Consider the following 18238-nt stretch of genomic DNA (forward strand, 5'->3'; position numbering starts at 1 on the left):
GAAAACATTTTAATTTAGAGTGGAGATAGATATACTCAAAGGTACAAAAACTAGAAAACAGGGGCTATTTTATTTCATGTCCATCTTTAACCCATCCATACCATTTCAATTCAGGTGACCATTGTGTCAAAATCAAAGAAATATTTGTTACAAATTTCTTTTGGAAGAACTGTAGCTCTGTTGAGATTATTGAGATGTCCCCTTAAAGGCTAAAATTCTGGTCGAGAGATGGAAAAGGATTGGGCCAGACAAACTGTGCAAAACCAAAATGTACAGAAGAGCATTCTTATAAAGGGATCAACACTGTGGTGTTAAAGATTAACCTAGGAGGTTGCTTCAATGTGGGGTAGTACTCTAGAGCAGGGGTAGTCAACCTGTGGTCCTCCAGATGTTCATGGACTACAATTCCCATGAGCCCCTGCCAGCAAACGCTGGCAGGGGCTCATGGGAATTGTAATCCATGAACATCTGGAGGACCACAGATTGACTACCCCTGCTCTAGAGTACTGCGATATTTATTACATGTTGTTATCACCCCTCCCTACACTAAGCTGGCTCTCCACACCAAGCTGGCTCTCCACACAGTGGCACTGGTCTCCAACTTTCCAATGAGCAAACTGGGCCTAGTCTGCACACAATAGATAATGCACTTTCAATGCACTTTAGAAGTAGATTTTCCTGTTCTGCACAGGAAAATCCAGCTGCGAAAGCGCATTGAAAGTGCATTAACCTATGTGTGCGGAATGGGCCCTGGCATCTGTCCACCTTGGGAGTAACCCAGCCTTACCTGCCCCCCTCAGTTGCTCCATCCTAAGTCCCACCCCTCCCATCCTAGCTGGCCATTCTGCAGCCTGGACTAAGCCTGGGCCGCTGGGCTGGGTTCCCTGGCTAAAGTACCTGGAAAGAGAGCCATGGCCACCCCAAGAAAGGTGGGCAGTTGTTCCCCAGCCCCAGCAGCCCAAAGCCACCAAGGCCACCATATCCTAGATATCATCACAGGTCTCACATTAGTAATTTTCCATTTCTGTCCTATTGGCAAATAAGAAAGGAGTTTTTCATTTTCCCTTCCAACATGAGCTTCAGGTCTTTGAGTTTGTTTTACTAACTCAATTTGTCGTCCTGCAGATACTTCTGGATTATGAGTCTATTTCCTTCCTGTTTGTTTTTTTTTTAATTACATAGGCATATTTGTTAGCAGAGGAGCCTCTTGTGGTGCAGAGTGGTAAGGCAGCCGTCTGAAAGCTTTGCCCATGAGGCTGGAAGTTCAATCCCAGCAGCCAGCTCAAGGTTGACTCAGCCTTCCATCCTTCCGAGGTCGGTAAAATGAGTACCCAGCTTGCTGGGGGGTAAACGGTAATGACTGGGGAAGGCACTGGCAAACCACCCCGTATTGAGTCTGCCATGAAAACGCTAGAGGGCGTCACCCCAAGGGTCAGACATGACTCGGTGCTTGCACAGGAGATACCTTTACCTTTACCTTTATTTGTTAGCAGTGCAGCCAAGAATTAAGACCCATCTGACCGGAACTCCAGTGCCCGTTTGGTCTCACGGATTCCGGAAGACACAGAATGGATAAAGCAAACCATGGAAGTCATTAGCCAAAGTCAGTGATTAATATGGAAAGCACAGTATGGTGAGAGCCAAGAGAAGGCAACTTCCATAATATGCTTCACTCTTGCTTTATTTGAGGTGGAAACCTGGTGTGCTGTGGACCTCAGCATGTACAGAAAGGTTTGCAGAAAGTTAGGGCCAGGATCTCTGAGCAAACACCTCCCAAGGAGGGGGTAAATTCAAAGTGCATGGAATTGTATTGAAAACTAGCTCTCTGACGGATTTAATCTTGCCGTGTTATTACATTGAACGAGGGTAACAAGAGTAGGTGTTCACCTGCCACTTTGGCTCCACTCACATATATACTGACATGGGGAAAAAAACTTTGCTAAAGAGGCATTTTAACAAGTATTATAGAAAAGAACACCAGCTATCAAAAAGACTGCCAGGACCAGAAGGAGCCATCAATCGAACAAGTTTACATTTCAAAGTTAGCTGAGAACAGGGGGAAATGTCTCTCCCGCCTTGATAAGAAATCTACAGAGCTGTAGCAAAGGAGCTATTTGCTGCTTCTAAGCAAAAGACTGTTCCTCTGAAGGGGGCCTTTAACCCTGAGAATGGGGCTTGAATATATATTTTATATATATTTATATATATATATATATATATATTAAGAAGCCTTCCTGGGAGTCTGCCTGGAACAGTTTTGAGACTGCAGCGACAGTCAGCTCTCATTTCCTTTTATATATTCTATTGTTCAGCTCACGAGCTCATCGCATAATATTTGAGATAAAGTGGTCCGACCAATTTCTTTCTGTGCTAGGATAGAAGAGTCAGTGAAACGCCTCTTCCAGTTTTTGACATTGCCAACTTTATCAGGTTCCAATGAGAAACACCTCCATTTCCAATTAAAGGATTTAAGACTGTACAATAGTGGGTGACGGTGCCACAGATTTCACATAGTGACATACCAATAAGAAAGAAACATGTGTGGGGGAAGAACTAAGAGCCCAGGCATACTTCACAGCTACTACCTGGAGGCTACCTTCTTGAAAGAAATCTTTTATGTGCATCAACTAATCATGGAGACTAGGGGTCATTCTCCAATTGACTCTCCCCAGAAAAGATTTGCAGCCCGACAGTGAAAACTACTGTACAAGTGCTGTTAGTCACCAGGCCCCTCCTCGCTCAGAGGGGAAGTTTGCCCACAAACATCCTTCCCCAAGATCACCTATATATTGCCTGACTGAAATGTACATCTAAATTGCATCTAAATTGACCAAATTGAGCTGTCCGCCTTTGAAGCAAGAATGAAACTTCATGCCAGCTCATTAACATGATTCCAGGAGCTGCCTGGACTCTTTGGATTAGCTTATTGTGGGTCCACAGGACCTGAATAATTGCTGACTCTTTCTCTCCCCACTCAAAATAGTAATGCGTATCTGTGAGACAATAGGCTCCTAAAGGTGTTATAAACTCCTTCCACCCTGAAAGCTTCTTCTTTCCCCTTTATCTGGCAAGATTCAATTAGGAAATCACTAACAACCTGCCACACCTAGTCAGCATCCTGTCCCCCAACCTTGGGGTCCTCAAAAAACCACTCACACATCAAGTAAGGCAATCACAGTGTTTGTTCCCACTTTGAGAAACCTCTGGAGTTTCACTCAAGGTTTTGTCTCAGACCAGGCATGACCATAACATGCTTTCTAGTCTATCATGCACACATAATCACTTCAAGCACATTGTTCTAGGGGCTACAGCAGCTAGACTTAACCTCAAAGTACAAATCTTGCTATTTAAGCCACACACCATAACCCCTGTGTGTATGGATTCTCTGGGATTCTCTGTGCACCTTCACCTCTATGTGTGCCCTCCTTTTGTGTGGACTTAGATCCAAATGATACAAGCTTTAAGGCTTCACCTTTTTCATAGATGCTGGTCATTGCTCCCACAGACTTCTTCACATTGAGATGGTAACTATACTTTATCCTTTCCCCTTTATATTCCCTTATCACACTTTCTCAATCCTGTTTTTTAGTCTTGCGTGTGTGATATTTTAATGTGTGCAAGTTTGTCCGTTGCTTTACATTTTGTTTAATAAAAGCCATTTTCATTTATTTCAGATGGGTTCATTGATAGTTTGAAAGGGAATAACCCTGATAAACATTCAGGTGGGTAGCCGGGTTAATCTGAAGTAGCAGAACAAAATTTGAGTCTAATGGCACCTTTAAGACCAACATTTTATTCAGGGTGTGAGCTTTCGTGTGCATGCACACTTCCTCAGGCAATGGAACAAGAACAATAAAAGTATAGATATAAGCAGAGAGTAAATTAGTAGTAAATTAGTAAACAGTGTCACAAAGACATACAGAAATATGCAGCATGATAATGAAGATCATATAATTCCTTGCTAGAATAACCAAATCAGTCCTTTAGGTTCAATTGTCATTCACAAAAACATAGGGGGAATAAAAATGTTAAGGTTAGTGATTAATGGCAAATGCTTTCCCAGTTGTGGAAAAAAGTAATTAAAAGAGACAGTTGCTAGCCCCATTTGTCTGCACCCTGGTGTACATTGGTAGAAATCTCATTGTTACCAATCTTGCCATGCTAAATTCCACACTTAAATATCTAATTTGAGTAACAGCACTTTACCATGAAGAAATCCTTGCCATAGTGATATCTTAATGTAGATCTTTGAAAAACACAAGCCAAACTAGAAAACTTTCATGAACCTTCTTCTTCTTTCCCCATTTCCTTTTTAATTTTTGTTTTCCAAGTATGTGGACATTCTTTTCAATACGATAGATAGATAGATAGATAGATAGATAGATAGATAGATAGATAGATAGATAGATAGATAGATAGATAGATAGATAGATAGATAGATAGATAGATAGATAGATAGATAGATAGATTTCTTCTACCTGCTTTGCAGTACATGCATACTACCCAGGTCATTTGCAACAAAATGTGAGTATTAAAAGGCTGCATATATTCCATAGTCTTGAGAGAAATTCCTGAGATTGAATTTTCCAACCACTGCAAGGTTGTTTTCCCTTCTCTCCTTAAATTATGTTTATCAGAACAACACAGTACAAATGCTGGATCAGACTAGTAATAGGAAAGTGCAAGATTTGTGCCATTTGGAAAACACCCTGTTTAAAGGATCATTTCTCAGGTCTTTAAAGAGATACAGATTACTGGAAACTATAAACAATTGCCCAGGAACAAGTCTGTTCGTGTTACAGTTGCCATTGAGACTAAATATCCTGCATAGGAAACTTGGTCCCTAACTCTGAATAACTACAGAACAAAGTTTCACTGTATCTGGAAAAGTGGGTTTGCACACAAAAGCCTTTACCTTGAATACAACGATATAGTACAACGATATAGGCTAGATATCAGGGGGGGAAATTCACAGTCAGAGTAGTTCAGCAGTGGAATAGGCTGCCTAAGGAGGTGGTGAGCGCCCCCTCACTGGCAGTCTTCAAGCAAAGGTTGGATACACACTTTTCTTGGATGCTTTAGGATGCTTTGTGCTGATTCTGCATTGAGCAGGGGGTTGGACTAGATGGCCTGTATGGCCCCTTCCAACTCTATGATTCTATGAATACAAATGTTGTTGTTCTTAAAGGTGCCACTGGACTTAAACGTTATTCTGCTGTGTCAGACCAACACTGCTACCCACCTGAATGACTGAATTCAGTATTTGTGAACCAATATACCAAGATCAAACTGCCATTTGTACAGGTGCTGCAGTATGTAAGTACCTGTTCTCAGGAACTGGTTTCTATGAAATGAAGAAGCCTTTTTGTTTGGAAACTGCTTGAGCTACTTTTGTCACTGACTCTTACAAGAATATAGTAAGGAAAATTGTTGTTGACATTTCTTCATGTGAGAAACTGAAAGCAGCTTTAGATACTGGTGATATACACAAGTAAAATACAGGAAGCATAAGAATTTTTTCCTATATTCCCAGATGTAATTAGTTTTCAAAGCAAGGTGTTACATAGTTTTTCTGATGTGGGTATAGCACATGCATTTCTTTCACAAAGTTCCCACTTGGGCATTAATAGCATATGGAAATGCAGGATGCAGAATGTAATTCTCATTCAATGAATAAGAGCGTGGCTTGTCCAAGATCATCTCCTGAATCAATGGATAATCTGGGGTTTGAAACTCAGTCTTCTATCTAAGCCTAACCTCATGCTATTAATAGGAGAACATTGCTCACCCACTCCCCTCCCACTTCATAATGCTCTTTACCATTATCGTGAACATTTAATTCATATGTATACAGTTATGTTCTCAGACCAATTTATTAATATAAATTACACTCTGTACGAGCTATCTGGGAAAAAATGTTATCTGTTACTGTGCCAACGTGCTCAGTAAATACCACTAGTTCCCAGTGAACTTCTCCTGACCTCCTGGTCCGAGACTGTCAGCGTGTGATGTACATAATTCTCTCAACACTGATCCATTACTGCTGCTCAGCATTAGGGGTCAGACCTGTGGTGTAAAGTCAAAGATAATTAGCAGCCCTATCAATAACCAGCGGCAGGACCACTGCCCAAATGACAGCCCAGAAAATCTGGGGGGGGCGGGAATTTGGGAGGAGAAAGAAAGACTATGCCTTCATAGACTTTTAGTCTGAGCAGCTGCTTGTGCGACTATTGGAATAATCAGGAGACCTCGGTGATTAGCATAAATTCAGATGACAAATGCACCCGGCTATTCAGAGACTCATTAATTTGCAATGGGCATAGTATTCATGACACGTTAGTGAAATATTTAAATGTCTTTGTTCGCTAGGGTATACAGGACTTTGAGTTCCTAGAGTGAAAATGTGTATGTATTTTCTTTTTTAGCAGTTTATTAAATTATCGAGTGAGATAACTGTATCTGCACGTCTTTTGTAGCAGACGAAGTCCAGCAAGCTTCAGCTGCAGAACATAGGATTTTTACCAATCGTTGCCTTTCAGACAAAGGTAAAGCCTTTCCGCGGGAGAGGAGAAGGGTTGTTTCCTTCATTACATGCAGGCTGACAGCGCCCCCTTCTGGATGAATCATGTTGCCTCTCAGATGCCGAAGAAAACCAGTCATTTTTTATTGGCGGTGTGTCATGAAATGTGGTCTTAGGTACAAACGTGGTGCATGGTGGTTACACAGTCAGAAAAGGCCAATTTTACAAAAAAAAGCATGATTATAGAGAGCCTGAGAACTTCCTCTGGAATGCCGTGCTCATCCAGAGCATAGGAAACATTTATATAGCTCAAGTGAAAGATATAAAAAAAACTTTAATTATGAGTACCTTGTTTAAGCAATTGCTTTGTTTACTTATAAAAATGAGAACAAGAAGTTTAAATTAGAATGGCAGGCCCATCATGCTCTGTTTCTAAAATTGTGACAGAGCAGACAATTGTGAGATGTAATATAAACATAAAACAATATGAATTATTCGGGAGCAGTGGTCTACAGCCTTTCCAGACCCTGGATCTAATGAGCTATGAGCATATGATAGGAAGTCACATGTCAGGTAGAAGGAGAACTATATTTATTATATTTATTATCTCCCTGGTGTTGAAGCTAGGGCTGTAGACACCGAGATATCCAGAGCAGAAAACACAAGTTAGCATCAGAGGGATACCATAGTGAGGAGCAAACCAAGGGCCAGAGCCATGGAGGAATCCTTTTTACCACTAAGATACTATCTTTCTTCTCTTCTCAACATGTGCACAAAGACAGATATGCAAAGAGGTATGGGACCCTTGGTTTTGGCACATAGTGGCAGAAAAGGCAGCTAAAATGTGGAGGTCTCTGAGCTCACAGGACTTCATAAACCACCTCATGGGTGAACTAATGGGTTGAAGGTCACTGTTCTAGAGGAACAAAAGACTATTCCTAGAAAATGTCTTTGCTTACTGACTTATAGTGAACGCAGAGAGATTTATGTGCTTACTGACTCCAAGCTGATAAAATGTGATCGACATATAATTGTCTAAATGTTAAAATAATGTTTGTAGGGAGATTGTATGATGACTTCTAACAGTCCTCAGTGCACAGGAGCTCGCTGGGGTTAGCAAAATTGCCTGCCAAATATAGTGTCATACAGAATTCACAATTTTTTCGTGGTTAAGAAACCACGTAATTGAATGAAAATCGGTTCCATTGTCACCTACTCTCATTGAAGGATTACCTCTTGGAGAATAGGAAATTAATGATTTGAACAACCAAAAGACGAAAGGTAACTTAGAGTGATTTATGAGATGACTGACTCTATTATCACTCTAAGCAAACTGCAACTTCTACAACACATTCCACGCCCAAAGTAACATTCAAAGCCACATAAGCAAAATCTGGCTCAACATAGACGTGAAAGAGGTGGCAGTGTTTGCAAGCCTATGACATGAATTATGTTAATATTTTCCCAGTGCAAGATATGTTTGTATTTCAAACGGCAAATTATAAGTTCCACTCACCATGAAGGGCAATTAATTCAGGGTTATAGATTTAGTATATTGGTATGAATAATTCAGTGCTAAGATGTTTAAGCATCGTTTGTAAAATAAAGCTGCTGCTTTCAGTTCCCATTTTTAAAAAAGGTGTGGGAAATCAGATGCGTTGTTGCTCCTTCCACTCTCCAGTAGGAAACAAATATCAGCTTCTCAATGGGTTGTGCTAGAACCATTCCTTTCTATTTAGTGTCCAAATCCAATGAAAGCACATGAAAATGCTGATGATTCAAGAGCTGTGTTGTGCATACCGAGGAGGTACAGGCAGCCTCTAGGAGAGATGGAAACAAGCTAGGTTATCTCCCAGTGAGTCACAACAAGGTAGGGTGCCAACCTCTTCTTCACACTCCAAATAATGATTTGGGAGGCTGTGGATTTCTCCTCTGTGCTAATCAAGAAAAAATTACATATACTAAGCTAAGTTATAGTACAATAATAAAACAAGATCGTATGCATAAAGCCAAGTAAAGTACTGTCTTCACTCTGGGTCATTTGTTTTCAAACTAGAGGTGTTAAAGTAAAACCAGAAAATGGATTATTCAATAGTTCTACAGCCATGGAAGGGTGAGCACACAAAAGCAGCATTAGTGACTAAATCAACAGAAAGGAACCCCATAAGTCTATATTGGCTTGTGGAGTAGGGGAGGTTATGCTACAATATTCAGATGGCCTGATAGATTCCACCCGAAATATGGAACTTGTCAGAATCTGTCAGGTCTCTTGTCATGCCAAATCATATTAAACCTCTAATTCTTAGCCCAATCCAGTTGTGCCATTAGTGCTCACTGAGTCTGGGCATGTTTAGTGCAGCTTGGTTTGAAAAGACCTATTGTAGCAAGAACCCGCTATGAAATCAGTATGATCCTATGTTTTGCCACACAACTTGGCAATGGTTCTTTTGTTAGTATTTAGATACAATAAGCATGCCAGTGAATAGGAAAAATAGTCTATCTTTTTTATTGTAATTAGCAGGCAGGATAATATTGATGTTCCAATATAGCATTTATACATACCAAGCAAGAATATCTTTTATCAGTTACTGGAAGCTCCGGGATGATAGCAGAGATATGGACCCTCAGCCCAAAGGTGTACATGCCTGCACAGAAGCTCGTAATACCGAGCCGATACCTCCCTTTTTATGCCTAAACTTAATGGTAAACACGTATGATGGATTACACCTGCCACTCATTCCAGGGATGCCTCACACCTGGACCCTGTTTCATTAGTAGAGATAAGAGCAGGTGAATCCCATGCAACTCAGGATCCTTCTTGAATCCTTCCCAATTACTAAAGAATACATGTACATGATGTGAGGAAAGACAAGGCCTGTCACTAATCTTGTGCATCATTGCCCATACATCCTACCTTACATTTCTATGACAAGTTTTGACCAGACAGACTTCAATTATTTATCAGAAGTTCCTTTTTTTTTTTTTCGCTCTTACATTTTCTTACCTGTGGCTGATACCATATTTTTCACCACCATTGTCAGTGGTGGTGCTCCTGCAACCAGACCCTGTTCCACTTCCATGAGGTAGTCAGCTTCTCCTACGCTTCCTGAGTTGGGTCCTTCTTGTTTTTTTTCTTTGGTTTTTTGATTATTTGTTTGATTGTTTGTTTGTTTGTTTTAAATCTCAGAGAATCTGAATCTCCCAGGATTTTCTCAGGCTTCTCCTATTTTTCCCCTAGATTTTCTATTTTTAGAAGTTTGCCTAAAATAATTGTTTTAGCCTCCCACCTAAACGGTAGGGCTATCAAAACTGGAGAGTCAGCCTGCAGTCACTTCAATAGAAAGCCACACAAACATTTACATAGCTCTACCTGAGTGAGCAGAGTGTGACCTAACCAGCTAGTTTTGCTGTAGAGATTCCAGTGATCCCTAGAGCTACCTTTTGCCATGTCTGAGTAGCTTAAGACATCACCAGGCATTGTACAGTAAGCACTTCCTGAAAGTAGACAAGACCTTATTTTTCTGTTTAATTTTTCTCCTGAGACATTGCCCTGCTTACTTTCCCTCCACTTGCCAGAGAGATTGTACAGGGAGACAAAGAACTTGTAGGATCCCATATGGGTACAAACCCAGAATCCTCAGTAATATACGTAGCCAACCGGAAGCTACGTAAAGGCTTCCCTTAAAGTTTAAAAAGCATTGCCCTGGTCTTCTGATGAGAATTTGGAAATTTTGAAGTCCTTGGCCTTTTAAAAATTCCACCTGTTGAAATACCATGGCAGAAGATAAATACAAATCTTCCACCAGTTATTCCACTGGGGAAACTGTAAATGGGAAAGTCAATACTCACTACTTGCTGTCATCTGTTCAGTTTATATGTGCTACCTGGGAGGTTAGCTTGATTGAAGGATACAATTTAAAGGGCAACAAAAATTATTGTTGGTACTGTGCTTTTAAGGGGTAAAAAAAATTTTCTCCTAAATGTATCACTAGGAAAATATACCTTTAATTCTTGCAGTTCTGGTAACTATAAGATAGCTGATTTACTATCAGCCGTGAGGTCACAGCCTCAAGTATTTGTATGTTACATTAGGTAGCAACGCCTCATTCTCTTGTTAGCATTGAATCCCGTTTTTCTTCATTTGTGCGGTTTCTGTGCAGGGACTATTCAGACTAGAGCATACAATGTCACAGGTCCATTGACTTAGGGAATGACATATAATGGAAGTATGGGAAGGGAACAACTTGACAATCAGCCAATGGGAAGTGGCACAGAAGGTGTTTACAGCTTGTACTTCTCAGATCCTGAACAATCCATCATTTTCCCCTTGAGTCAGCTGGGTTTTTACAAAAGATACACTCCAACCTAGCAAATGCCATTGTACAGTAACTAAATTACCAATTTATATGGGCTGAAATTAAGACAGGAAGAGAGATCGATGTCTGTGCATTTTTGTGGAGATATTAACTTAGATGCAGGGGTAGTCAAACTGTGGCCCTCCAGATGTCCATGGACTACAATTCCTATGAGCCACTGCCAGCATTCGCAGGCCCGGCCGCAGTCTGACTACCTCTGACTTAGAGTATTTGCATATTACTCTAACGGGAAGAAACTAGGGCTGCTAACCTTCCAAAAGTTTCTTTTTGATTTTATGCCTAACTGATTAAAGCAAATACTAGGAGGAGGAGGAGGAGGAGGAGGAGGAGGAGGAGTTGGTTCTTATATGCCACTTTTCTCTACCCGAAGGAGTCTCAAAGCGGCTTACATTCGCCTTCCCTTTCCTTTCCCCACAACAGACACTCTGTGAGGTTGGTGAGGCTGAGAAAGCCCTGATATTACTGCTTGGTCAGAACACCTTTATCAGTGCTGTGGTGAGCCCAAGGTCACCCAGCTGGCTGCATGTGGAGGAGCAGGGAATCAAGCCTGGTTTGCCAGATTAAAAGTCCGCAGTCCTAATCACGACACCAAACTGGCTCTCACTAACCTGAACACAGGTGATATGTTTCAGTTAAATATTTACTGGAAATCACATTTTCTCGTAACTAAACATGAGTTCTTTGTCTAAAAGAAGAGATTAATAGAGTTTTAAAAAACAGTCTTTCGGCTCTTTTTCTCACACACATGTAGACAGACTGATCTACGTATGGAACAAAAAAAAATAGGATTGTGAAATTGTAAAATGGACTCAACCACTTCAGTAGTGTTGCCAGTTCTCCACTGGCCACTGCTGGGGGATAGGGGCATAGGGAAACTCCTGAAGATTTGAGCTGGAGCTTGGGGAGGACAGAGCCCTCGTTTGGATACTATACCATACAGTCCACCCTCCAAAGCATCTATTGTTTCCAGGAGAACTGATCCATTTAGTCAGGAGATGAACTGTAATTCCAGGTGATCTGCAGGTCCCTCCTGGAGACTGGCATCCCCACACTACAGACAGTTGGTGGGGAAAGTCACATTTTTTATGTTGTTTCAAAATCTGGAAATAAATTTAAGAACTACATCAGGAAGGAAGTTTCTAACATTAGCCCTATGCATGCTTTGAAATTTTCTATTTACATGGAATTAGCAATATAGAATTTTGGAAATTGCAATGCCTTCCCTGTGGCAGGGTTGCCAAATGTCTAGTGGGGCCTATGGATCTCCCAGAATTATAATGATCTTCAAGCTACATAGAAGAAAATGTCTGTTTAGGATGATAGACTCTATGGCTGAGGCCACACTATGGACATGATGACCCTACTGAGATCCCTCCCCTCAACAACCATGCCTTCTCCAGACCTTACCCCAACTCTTCAGGAATTTCCCAGCATGGAGTTGGCAACCTTTTCTGAAGTCCATTTGACCACTTCAGCACACTTCCTTGCTCATTATCACCTGACTCAGCTTCAAATATAAACGAGGCCCCAGTACAAGACATGCACTGGTCTGCGTCATTGACTGGCTGTTGGTGGGATGCATTGGTTTATCAATGTACACCATCTCAGGGGTGGATGCAGACATTAGAAGGTATGCAAATACAACATGGATGTACTCATTCAAGTGTGATATTTGATTATTTTATAGGGTTGCTAACTCTGGGTTTGGAAATACTTTTGGGGGTAGAGCCAGGAGTGGGTAGGACTTGGGGCAGAGAGGGACCACAGTATTGTATAACGCTATGGAATCCACCCTCTGAAGAAACCATTCTCTCCAAGGAGTCTGATTGCTTTAGTCTGGAGATGACCTGTAATTTTAGAGGATTCCTAGGTCCCACCTGGGGACTGGCATCCCTATTATAGCCATTTGTCCAGTCATAGAAAAGTGAACTTGATATTACATGCAGTAAAACAAATCTCTGAAGAACTATACTGCAAGAATAAAACTTACTTTTATTCAAGTAGAGTCAGTTCACATTCAGGTTGCAGTCGAAAGAAGGATGCCTGATCTAAGGAGTATTTTCCGTATCATTTAAGGCCAGCTAAATCTGGCATCATGTATGTGGGAATATGAGGACATTCTTTCGCCTGCACCTATGAGAGCCCTCTAGAGCATGTGACTCCATGAAGAGCCATGTGGAGAACAGGAGAGAACAAAAGACACAGAATGGAGGGATCAGTGGAGAGCTCCTAGGCTAAGACAAAGAGAGAGAGAGAGAGATTCCATTTGAGGAGATAACACTTAAGCACACAGAGTGATGTAGCGTGTGTCCCCCCCCCCCCCCGCACCCCCAATATTCATAGAATCATAGAATTGGAAGGGACCTCCAGGGTCAAGCTGAGTTCCTCACTTCAACAATGGTACTGGAGATCTGCAGGGCTGACTGTTCACTGACTGCTCAACAGAATAAAATCTTCTGAGCATGCCACTCTGCAAACAGGTAAAAACAACCGCAGCCCACAGCCAAGCTTTCTTTTCTGGGGCCTCCATCTTGTGGAATGGCCTGCCGATAAGGTCAGGAAGGCTCATACATATTTGTGATTCTACAGAATGCCTCAAACAGAATAGCATTTTTATGAAGGAAATAATAGGGTGTTATAGAAAGGTTCAAGAGGCATTTTTCAAAAATGATATAGGCTTGTACATTGCACTGTTTACTGCATTGTCTTGCTTTTGCTTCCTTGTCTTCTAATTTTGTAATCCTAGTCCTACTGAATTGTCTTATGCTGTCTGATTATATTGTTTTTATAATTTTTTTCACCTTGAGTCTCATTGAGAAAGGTGGGCTGTAAATTATGTTTTAAAAAATTTACATACCATTTGAAATGAAAGAAAGGATACTAAATTTGTAACGATGACCTTTAACTGTACAGTCCCACACAAAAAATGGTGGTTTGGGCAATCAGCAGGTAAAATGACATCCTAGCTTGGCTGTCTGGTATAATTTTAGAGGCAATTGTGTTTGAACAGCCAGTGCCCACCTTAGATATTAAGTGGATGTACTTTGGATGCTACTTGACAAAAAGCAGTTGTCTGACTGAATATACAATCTACCTTACAAGGATCAGTGAACATCGCTATGCGCTAAAGTAGGTATGGAAATGATCCTTTAGAGTAGGCCTATGGCAATTGGCCTCCCATTTCCAAAGCAGGGGAAGGGCAGTGCTTTGGCCCCTTTCCAAAGCAGGGGAAGGACAGTGCTTTGGCCCCTTTCCAAAGCAGGGGAAGGGCAGTGCTTTGGCCCCTTTCCAAAGCAGGGGAAGGGCAGTGCTTTGGCCCCTTGCCAAAGCAGGGGAAGGGCAGTGCTTTGGCCCCTTTCCAAAGTAGGGGAAGGACAGTGCTTTGGCCCCTTTCCAAAGCAGGGGAAGGGCAGTGCTTTGGCCCCTTTCCAAAGCAGGGGAAGGACAGTGCTTTGGCCCCTTTCCAAAGCAGGGGAAGGACAGTGCTTTGGCCCCTTTCCAAAGCAGGGGAAGGACAGTGCTTTGGCCCCTTGCCAAAGCAGGGGAAGGGCAGTGCTTTGGCCCCTTTCCAAAGCAGGGGAAGGGCAGTGCTTTGGCCCCTTGCCAAAGCAGGGGAAGGACAGTGCTTTGGCCCCTTGCCAAAGCAGGGGAAGGACAGTGCTTTGGCCCCTTTCCAAAGCAGGGGAAGGGCAGTGCTTTGGCCCCTTTCCAAAGCAGGGGAAGGGCAGTGCTTTGGCCCCTTGCCAAAGCAGGGGAGGGGCATGCAGCGAATACAGGACATTCAGAACTGGGGTGTGCAGTTTCCGCAGAGCAGTCTGCCCCAGATCCCTGGTATCCCGCTGTTCAGGTAACATGCCTCACTAGTCCCACCTTTCACCACCTATAGTGGTAGGTCAATGGGAGCCACAATCTGATCCTGCTTTTGAGGCCTATTGTTCAGGCAGTTCCTTTCTAATCACAACTTATGACAATGTGCTCTGACAGCCTGAAGTAGGCAACCCCTAGCCTCTCTCCCCACCCAATGCTGCAATGTCCCAAGAGTTCCCTGGGCTACCCTGCAGTTTTTGGAATAAAGGTATGGCCTTGTTAAACCCAAGCACATATTATTGTTGTTGTTGTTGTGGTGGTGGTGGTGGTTGTTAATTGGATTTATAGCCCGCCGCTCCCGCAAGGCTTGCGGCGGGTCACATACAATAAAATCACATAAAAACCCCTAATACAATAAAATCCTCCTAAAAAGCTAAACAAACCCATTCAACCCAGCCAATCCAAGTGTCAGTGGCAATGTACAACTTGACCCATCCTGAGGCAAGGAATAGCAACAATCCACCAGAGATTATATGTCATATATTCTTTCTGAAGTTCCAAGGGCAATAGTTTTCATTAAAAGCTTATTCTAACAAGAGCGTAGTACCCGTGTTAAACTGCTGCTCCAAAAAAGGGGGGGGGAATCCTACAGCACCATAAAGAGTGGCACATTTAATGTAACATAGTCTTCAGCCTACTTTGTCATAGAATTTTTAAAAACAAGATAACATTTAGAACATGAAGGTTTAAAAAAAAACCTGCCACTGCTCATTATCTATCACTAGTATTACATTTGAACAGGTAGATAAGAATAGGGTTTTTTTTTTAATGGATACAAAAATTCAAAAAGCTTACTCTAAACAGCAATTATGCCATGTACACAAAATCACAACCTTGTACTACATACTAATTAATGTGGACAAAATGCCACAACTTGAACTATCACAGATTAGAGCCCAACTTCACCTGTAGGTTTATGCAGAAAGGATGTGAAATCCCACTCTTTAACATCTCTTTATGAAAATTTGATTATGATAATGACAGGGTGTTTAATGGAGTTCAAGAGTTTAGGGGGTAATTGCCATTGCATCTCCTTGAGTGATCTCCTTTAGACAATTTCCAAACATGGATTTCTGAAGTTAGAAATTATTTATTAGTTCTGCCTAAACCATGACCTACCTAGTTGCTGCCTGGCAATTGATATTTCTCTTTCTTTACAATCATCCAAATCAGCCCTTTTTGTCTAGGTAGAATCATCAAAGGAAATATCACATTTCTCTCCATGAAGCTGGGTTATTTAATGACAGTAATAGTTTCTCTAAACCAAATAACAGACAAATCATGTATTGTTTGCCTTCATTAATTCCTGTCTAATAACTGTGTTGATTATTTCTTATTATTTTTATGTCTATTACTTTGTAAATTCTGCTATGTGTGTGGGGGGGGGATAATAAGTAAGCCAGCAAGTAGGTGAGAAACTGTTGAATATAAGTTTTCATGGATAATGAAGTGTGTTCAGAATAAATTTATATTTAACCAAGATTGTGTCCACATTGGGATTTGTGATTGTATGGGAAGCAGAAAATCCCTGGATTAAAGCGGGACATCACAGGAACCTGAAGGCCCTCAGGAAAGACAGACGTCTTTCCTCCCACAGTCAAACTTTCTCTTCCTTGACTAAGTAGAACAACTAGAACCAGTCTGGGACTTGCAAAGCACACATGAAGCTTCCGTTCTATATAGCAGCCCAATATCCTAAGGCTTTTCTCCATATGTGAGCATACACCTGTTGGATGAATCCCTTAACATTTAGATGTTTTCTCTACATACTTAAATCACTTTAAAAATATCATTTGAAGTAAAGTGAAGTGAAGTGATACTTTTATAAGCTTTCTACTACGATATCAAGGTCTTTTTATGGTATTATGTCTGATACTGTTTTGCGTTATTTCTAATTTAAACCATCTTAGTTCTTTTGTATTTTTATTAAATGTCTCATGCTGTTTGAATGCATTGTTTTACACCATATCTGTCTTGCATTTCAGCAAGAAAGGTGAGCTATAAATATATAAATGTTTATCTGAAAGCAAGGATCACGAGATTACTTGATTTCTGGCCCAGAATTGATGCTGACACCACACTGACACCACCTCTAACTAACAATGCAAAAGTGAAACAATTGGCTGTAACAAATGAAAGGCAATCAACACAGTCTTATGGAAGAAAGTTGTACCAAAGGTAATGGATTTTGCAGCCAACATTTTTGTATTTCTGTCTAAAGGATGGCATCACACAGCAGCACAATAATGCTGGCAATCCCACTGTGCCTTTACCTCTCCTTCATGACATAATGATGGCTAGCAACACCCACATTCCAAAGAGCATCATCTAATGAAATACCTCTAACAAGCCTTTTATGGCAGATCCATCATTTCCTGTGAAATGTTTCTCTCTCAAAGGCAAAAATCAATTGCTTATGGAAAAGATACTTGGCACTTGATTTCATGAGAAATGTCTAAGCTCTCTCCAAAACTGGACTCTCATGATAAAAAGCTAAACTTCACATTGTTTCTTGACTGTCTTGTGAGACATAACCCAGTGACATTTCATGGTGTGCCCTCTAACTCTGCCCCAAACTTCACTCAGTTGTCAGTTTCCCTTGGGGTCGTGTGGAGCTAAGCTGTCAATTAATAGATTTACCTAGATGTCATGTAAAGCTGCTATCCATGTGGAAACAGATTGACAGTGCCAGCCTAAGCAGAGTTACATCCTTCTAAGCCCATTGACTTCCATGGTTAGGATTACACTGTCAGTGTCCTAGTTTGCTCTCAGAATTCTGGTGCTTAATTTATTTATGTTTTTAATTCTCCCATGGGAAATTTAGGCTTGACAGGTTCCTGGAGTTAGTGATGGTCAGCCATCTCTTTGAGATATAAAATGATACTATCATTGTCTTTTTCAAACAAAGAGAACTTCTTAACATAACAAAACTATTGCTGTTAGATACATGAATGTCATTCTGCTTAGGGATGCTTCTGCAGCCTTTGTATTCGTCTACATTTGTTGCTTGCAGTATTCTTTTGTCATATTTTGTTCTGCTTAAGTAGTCAATATTTCAACCAGTTGCCTTTTCTAATGATCATGCTATGTCCTAAATATAATTTTAATACAATACATGCTAATTGAGAGTATTCCGTTGTATTTTCTAACAAGTTATGTACTAAATAATTGTGAGTTTTAGCAATTGCTTGTAAAATAGTACCAAAAATCCACTTCATATCCTCATTCCCCAAACATTCCAGTGTATAAAACATATGGTCAAATTGCCTCTAGGTATTGAAAGTTGTTGCCTTTATCACACTGTGCATCTAAATTCTGAAGAATGATTGATCTAACAAGATTTCAACATTTAAAGCTTTTTCATTGTTATACTTAGAGGAAATCACAAGCAAGATTAATGCCCTCTGCATGGCGCCACAACATAAAATGTCTTTCAAATGTCTTCACTCCAGGAATACTTGGCTATCCAGGCCAA

This window comes from Paroedura picta, chromosome 7 (assembly GCF_049243985.1).
Source record: "Paroedura picta isolate Pp20150507F chromosome 7, Ppicta_v3.0, whole genome shotgun sequence".
Lineage (NCBI taxonomy): Eukaryota > Metazoa > Chordata > Lepidosauria > Squamata > Gekkonidae > Paroedura > Paroedura picta.